Source organism: Choloepus didactylus, chromosome 2 (assembly GCF_015220235.1).
Source record: "Choloepus didactylus isolate mChoDid1 chromosome 2, mChoDid1.pri, whole genome shotgun sequence".
Classification (NCBI taxonomy): domain Eukaryota; kingdom Metazoa; phylum Chordata; class Mammalia; order Pilosa; family Megalonychidae; genus Choloepus; species Choloepus didactylus.
This window is the reverse complement of record NC_051308.1, coordinates 193,764,459-193,771,354: the sequence shown is the minus strand read 5'-3', so window position 1 is coordinate 193,771,354 and position 6,896 is coordinate 193,764,459.

Below are 6,896 nucleotides of genomic sequence, written 5' to 3'. Positions count from 1 at the left end.
AAAGTTCAAATGACACCTTCTCTGTGAAGCCTTTCCACCTCCCAAATCTAATTAGGAGAAAAGGAGCCTGTGTGCTAGAAAGAGCACAGGTTTTGGAATCAGACAGGCCCTGCTACTTATAATTTGGGCAAGTACTTTAACCTCATTTGGAAAATTGGGATCACGATAACTGCCATCCTTTGGGATTGTTGTGAGGAGAGAATGCCTGCACAGTGCCCAGCAAACAGTATGTGTTAAGTCAGTATGTATTTCACGAAAGAATGAAGCCTGAGCATTTTTCCTATTTGATTCTGAATTCTCTCCTCTCCTCTCCATCTCCACTGCTGTTGCTCATTTCCTGAGCCCTAAGAATTTCTTTCCCCAAAAATACAATCATCTTCTCACTGGTCTCCTGTCCTCCAGGCTTGCTCTGTATTATGATGGATTGGAACCAAAGAGACTTTCTTTTAAATTTTTGTTTTTAAATTATCATATGGTAAAATGGGCTTTTTTCTTTAAACATACAGTTCTATGAATTTTAACACATGTATAGATTTATGTAACCACTTTTGTAATCACATACAGAACAGTTCTATCGCCTCAAAAGACTTTCCCTACAAAATACACATTTTAAAATTTTAAATTTCAAAATAGGTAATACATATTCCTTGGAAAAAATATTTAAAAGTATAAAAGTTAGTAAGAACCGTGTCAACCACCCCTGATCCCTCTTCAGATGCAATCTCTAGTTTCTAGTGTCTCCTTCCAGAGATTTTAGTGCATATACAAGCATAAATATGCAGAACTACCCTGCATGCCCCAATTTTACACAACTGGAACTTCATCTTGCTTTATGTACTTAATATATTTTGGAGATGGTTTTAGATCAGTAATAATTATAGCTTACATTTGTATGGTACTTATAATATGCCAGGTACTGTTGGTATTTACTCATTTAATCCTCACCACAACCTTTTGAGGTTAAGTGGCATCGGCGGCATCATTATCATCATCATCATCATCATCAATTATGAATCCCATTTTAGAGATAAGAAAACCGAGGTACAGAGAGGATAAGTAAGAAACTGGTGCCGAAGGTCACACAACTGGTCAGTGGCAGAACGGGGAATGGGACCCAGGAGATCTGGCTCCAGAGTCTGTGTTCTCAGGGACCACATGAAGCGGCTTTGGTGCACTTTGAACAGTCTCATGGAATCCCATTATTTCAAGAACCGTCCTTTGTTCAACCAGCCATCTCCCCTTGCTGGCCACTATTTGCCACTTGAACAAGGCTACACTGAATACCTCTGCCATTTGTCTTTCTGGACGTGTGGAAGTGTATCTGTCGAATTAATTCCTAGAAGTTGAATGCAAGGGTCACAAGGTATGAACAGTTTTATATTTGATAGTTATCTCCAGATTGTCTTCCTAAGAGGTGTTTCAATTTATACTCCCATCAATGATATGTGAGAAGACTTGCAGCCCTATGCTGTCACCAACACAGGATATTATCAAATATTTTGATCCCCATTCCATCTAATAGGTGAAAACAGTATGATAGGTTTCATCTAATAGGTGAAACAATGTCGTTTTTAGTGACATTTGTCTTACTGTAATCAAGTGTGCATATCCTTCATGTTTAAAAGCTATTCCTATGTGCTTTCTGTGACCCATCTGCCATGTCCTGTGCACATTTGCCTTTTTAGGTTATTGGTCTTTAGAAAATTGATTTGTAGTGTCGCTTTATATAATAGTTTGTCCATTGTCTTTTAGTTTTGTTTATGAGATTTTTTAAAAATCAGAAATGTTTAATTTTAATGTGTTCATAGTCATCTTTTCTTTTATGGCTTCTGAGATTGAGTCATTTTTAGAAAGACCACCCCACCTCCACCCCAGCCATCCTTCCCAAAGAACAGCAAAAGAATTACCCATGTTTACCTCAGTACTTTTAGGGTTTCACTTATTTATCTTTAAATCTTTCATCCATCCAAAATTAATCTTGGTGTAAGAAGTGATGCATAATTCCAACCTATTTTTTTCCAGTTACTGCAACATCATTTATTAAATGATCTGTTTTTACCCACTTATTTGAAATGACACCTTTATCAAATTAAATTCTCATGTGTGTTTGTGTTTAATTTACTATCTTCCCAGCTACTCTTTTTGTTGTGGTGGTGACATAATTTACATCAAGTAAAGTGCACAGATTTTAAGTGCTCAGTGCAGTAAGTTTTCGCAATTGTGTACCTGCATAACTACCAAAACAAGACATAGAACAATTCCATCACCCAAGAAGATTCCCTCATGTCTCTTCTCAATCAATCCCCATGCCCACCACCCCAGAGGCAACAACTGTGATTTTTGTAAAATCATAGACCTGTTTTACTTGTTCTAAGATTTCATATAAATGGAATTGTACGTAATGCACATTTTTATGTAAGGCTTCTTTCACTCAGCGTAACGTTTTTGAAATTCATCCAGGCTGTTCCATGCATTAATAGTTCCTTTTTATTGCTGCACAATATTCCATTATATGAATATTCTACAGTTGTTTAGCCAGACTCCCTCAACAGACACTTGGGCTTTTTCCAGCTTAGGACTACTATGAATAAAGCTGTTATGAAGATTCTGATACAAATCTTTTTGTGAATATATTTTTTCTTTATGTATCCTGGATACCAATCCTTTGTCAGATACATGTTTTAATATTTTCTACCAGTCTGTGGCTTGACTATTCATTTTCTCAGTGATGAATTTGATGAGCAAAAGTTTTCAATTTTGAAGTCTGATTTACCAATTTTTTCTTTTATGGTTATTTTATGTCCTGGCTAAGAAATCTTTGTCCCCCAAATACTCTGTTTCCTTCTAGAAGTTTTAGGATTTTGGCCTTTTTATTTGGATCTAGGATCCATATCAAATTAATGTTTGTATTTGGAGTGAGATACAGGTTGAGTTTAATATTTTCCCTTATGGATATCCGGTTGTTCCAATATCATTTGTTAAAAAGAAGAGCCTTCCCTATTGAATTGTTTTGGTGCCTTGACTGAAATTCAATTGACCATATATGTGGGGTCTATTTCTGGATTTTCTATTCTGTTCCTTTGACCTATTTGTCTATACTTACATCGACACCACATTGTCTTAACTGCTGTAGCTTTATAGTGAATCTTGATGTCAGGCAGTGCTAGTTCTCCAAATTTGTTCTTAATTTTCAAGATTGTTTTAGCTATTCTAGTCTCACAAATTCTTATATAAATTTTAGAATCAAACTGTCAACTTCTTCAAAAAAGTCTAATGTGATTACAATAACGAATGTGTTGGATCTATAGGTCAATTTGGGGAGAATGGACATCTTAACTATATCGAGTCTTCCAATCCTTTATTTAGGTCTTCATTAATTTCCCTACATCTGCTTTGTAGTTTTTAGTATATAGGTCTTGTACTTATTTTGTTAGATATTTTCCTAGGTATTTGATGTTTTTTAATGACAATATAAGGTAGTATTTTTAAAACTTCATTTTCTAATTGTTTTTTTGCTAATATATAGAAACACATTTGATTTTTACAAACTTACCTCATATTCTGCAAACTTGCTAGATTTTCTTAATAATCCTAGTGATTATTTATAGATTCTATAGGGTTTCTATATAAAAAATCATGTTATCTATCAATTCAAACAATTTACTGAATTCATCTCCAATCATCATGCCTTTTGTTTCTTTTTCTTGCCATATTGCACTGTCTAGGTCTTCTAGTCCAACATCAAATAGAAGTGGTGGGAGTGAACATCCTTGTCTCATCACTGAACTTAGGAAAAAGGGGTTTAATGTTTCATCGTTAAGTATAATTTTAGCTTAGGTTTTTCATAGATGCCCTTTATCAGATTGAGAAAGTTCCCTTCTATTCCTCGTTTGCTGAGAGTTTTTATCATGAATAATATCATGATTGAATCATGTCATCCAAAAAGACATGTTCAATTCCTAACCCTTGGTTCTGTGGATGTGAACCTATTTCTAAAGAGGATTTTTGAAGAAGTTATCAATTAAGGTGTGACTAAACTGAATCAACCTAATCCAATATGACTGGAGTCCTTGTAAGGAGAAGAGGGCAGAAGGGACAGAAGGAGTGAGAAGGAGACAGGAGACAGGTGGCCATGTGGCAGAGGTAGAGATTGAGTTATAGATCACCAGAAAACTACTGCCAAAACGCTACACAGATTTTGGAGAAAGTATGATCCTGCTGATGCCTTGATTTTGGACGTCTAGCCTCCCAAACTATGAGACAATAAATTCCTGTTGTTTAAGCCAACTGGTCTGTGGTATTTATTATAGCAGTCCTCACTAAACTAAGACAAATGCATTTCAGTTTTCTCAAAGGATTTTTCTGCAGCTCTTTAAATGATCATATGAGTTTTCTCCTTTATTTTGTTAATATGGCAAATTACATTGATTGATTTCTAACTATTAAACTAACTTTGCATTTCTGAAACAAACCCCACTTAGTTGATGTATTATTCTTTTAAGATATTGTTGGATCCAATTTGCTATTTTTTTAAAGGATTTTCACATTTATATTCATGAAGGATATCTGTCTATATTTTCTTTTTGTAATATCTTTATCAAGTTTTGATGTTAGGATTATGCTGGTCTCATAAAATGAGTTGGGAAATGCTCATTTTATTTTTTCCATAGACGTTGAAAAGGCATTTCAAAAAATACAACATTCATTGCTGATTTGTGTTTGTGTATATGTCTCTGTTTGTGTGTGTTATACATTCCCATGTTTTAACATCCAACTTTCCTTCTGGTGACATACATGACTCTAAATTTCCCCTTTCCACCACATTCACACATCATTCAGTACTGTTAATTATTCTCATAATAATGTGCTATCATCACCTCTATCCATTTCCAAACATTTAAGTTCAACCTAATTAAACATTCTGCACATATTAAAAAACCGCTCCCCATTCTTTAGCCTCATTCTATATCCTGGTAACCCATATTCTATATTTTTATGTCTAATAGTTTACATATTCTATATTTTTATGTCTAATAGTTTACATATGATAAATAATTCATATCAGTGAGATCATACAATATTTGTCCTTTTGTGTCTGACTTATTTCACTTAACATAATGTCCTCAAGTTTCACCCATGTTGTCACATGCTTCAAGACTTCATTCATTCTTAGTGCTGAATAATATTCCATGGTATCTATATGCCACATCTGGTTTATCCATTCATCTGTTGATGGACATTTTGTTGTTTCCATCTTTTGACAATTGTGAATAACTCCATTATGAACACCAGTATGCAACTGTCTGTTTGCATCCCTCCTTTCAGATCTTCTGGGTATATCCTGAGTAGTGTGATTCATTGCTGATATTTGAAAACTCTATTTCCTGAAAGAGTTTGTATAGCATTGGTGTTATTTCTTCCTTAAATGATTGATAGAATACCCCAGTGAAGCCCATCTGGGCCTGGAGTTTTCTTTGTGGGAAAGATTTTTTATTATGAATTCCATTTCTTCAACAGATATGGGACATTTTAGGATTTCTAGTTCTTCTTTTGTCAGTTTTGCTAAAGTTGCATTTTTAGAGAATTTGTCCATTTCATCTAAATTATCAAATTCTGTTTGTCAAATTTTTCCTGTGACAGAGAACACTTCAAACTTAACTCCCCTATTTCCTGGACACCCAGATAGACTACATATCTTGGCCTCTCCTGTAATTACACATGGTCATGTGCTGGGGTTCTACCCAGTGAAATATGAGTGGAAGTACCACTTCTAGCACTGGTCCCTCCCCTTGTTGATCATTCATCCTTCTTCTGGCTTGAGACAGATGAACACAGTCACCTTAGAAGCCATGTGTTGAAATAGCAGGGCTACAAGATTAAAGAGGTCTGGATGGTAGAGACAGAGACAGAGAGCAAGCCATCAATCAGGAACACCTCTTTTGGGTGGTGTGTAAGCTATTAATAGCCACCTATGATGTCCTAGCCATTATATACTTTTAGGCTTATTTGTTAAAGCAATTAGTCCACACCAATTAATACATATCCCTAAGAACACTCTTTTTATTTTTATTGGAACCATTCTAAATATATAGATTAATTTAGGGAGAACTAACTTCTTGATAATTCTGTTTTCCTATGCAAGAGCAAGGTATCTCTTTCCATTTATCCTTGTTTTTTTTTTTTAGGTACTCAAGAGCATTTAAACTATTTTTTTTCATATAGTTATTTGCATGTTTCTTATTAAATGACTTGCTAGATATTTGATCTTTTTTGAATACTTTTAGAGATGGGATTTTTCCTTGAATTATTTTTTCTAACTTGTTCATATATAGGAAAGCTATTCATTTTTATATTTTAATATTGTATTCAGTTATCTTACCAAATTATCTTATTATCTGTAACATTTATTTTATTTTATTGGGCTTTTCAAGTGTATCATCATATCATATGCAAATAGCAATACTTTCGTCTTCTTCTTTCCAATATTTATACCCCTTATTTCTTTTGAAATTACATTGGCTTATCTTCAGAGTAAAGTTAAACAAGACTTCTGAGAGGGGAATCCTTGTCTTGCTCCTGAATTTATTGAGAATGCTTCTAGTTGTTCACAATTACTCATACTTGGTTTGATATATATTATCCCATTAAGAAGTATCCATCTATTTCTATTTTATCAAGAAGTTTTTAAAAATCAGGAATGGATATTGAATTTTATCAGATTCCTTCTTAGCATCTATAAAGACAATATATGATTTTCTTCTTTGGTTTATTGCTACCTACTTTGATATTAATATTACATTACTGACATTGATCTACATTAGTAGAGTTTACTAAAAGTAAACCATCTTGGCATTCCTGATATAAATGCCAAAGATTAGTTATAGCAGTGTGCTATT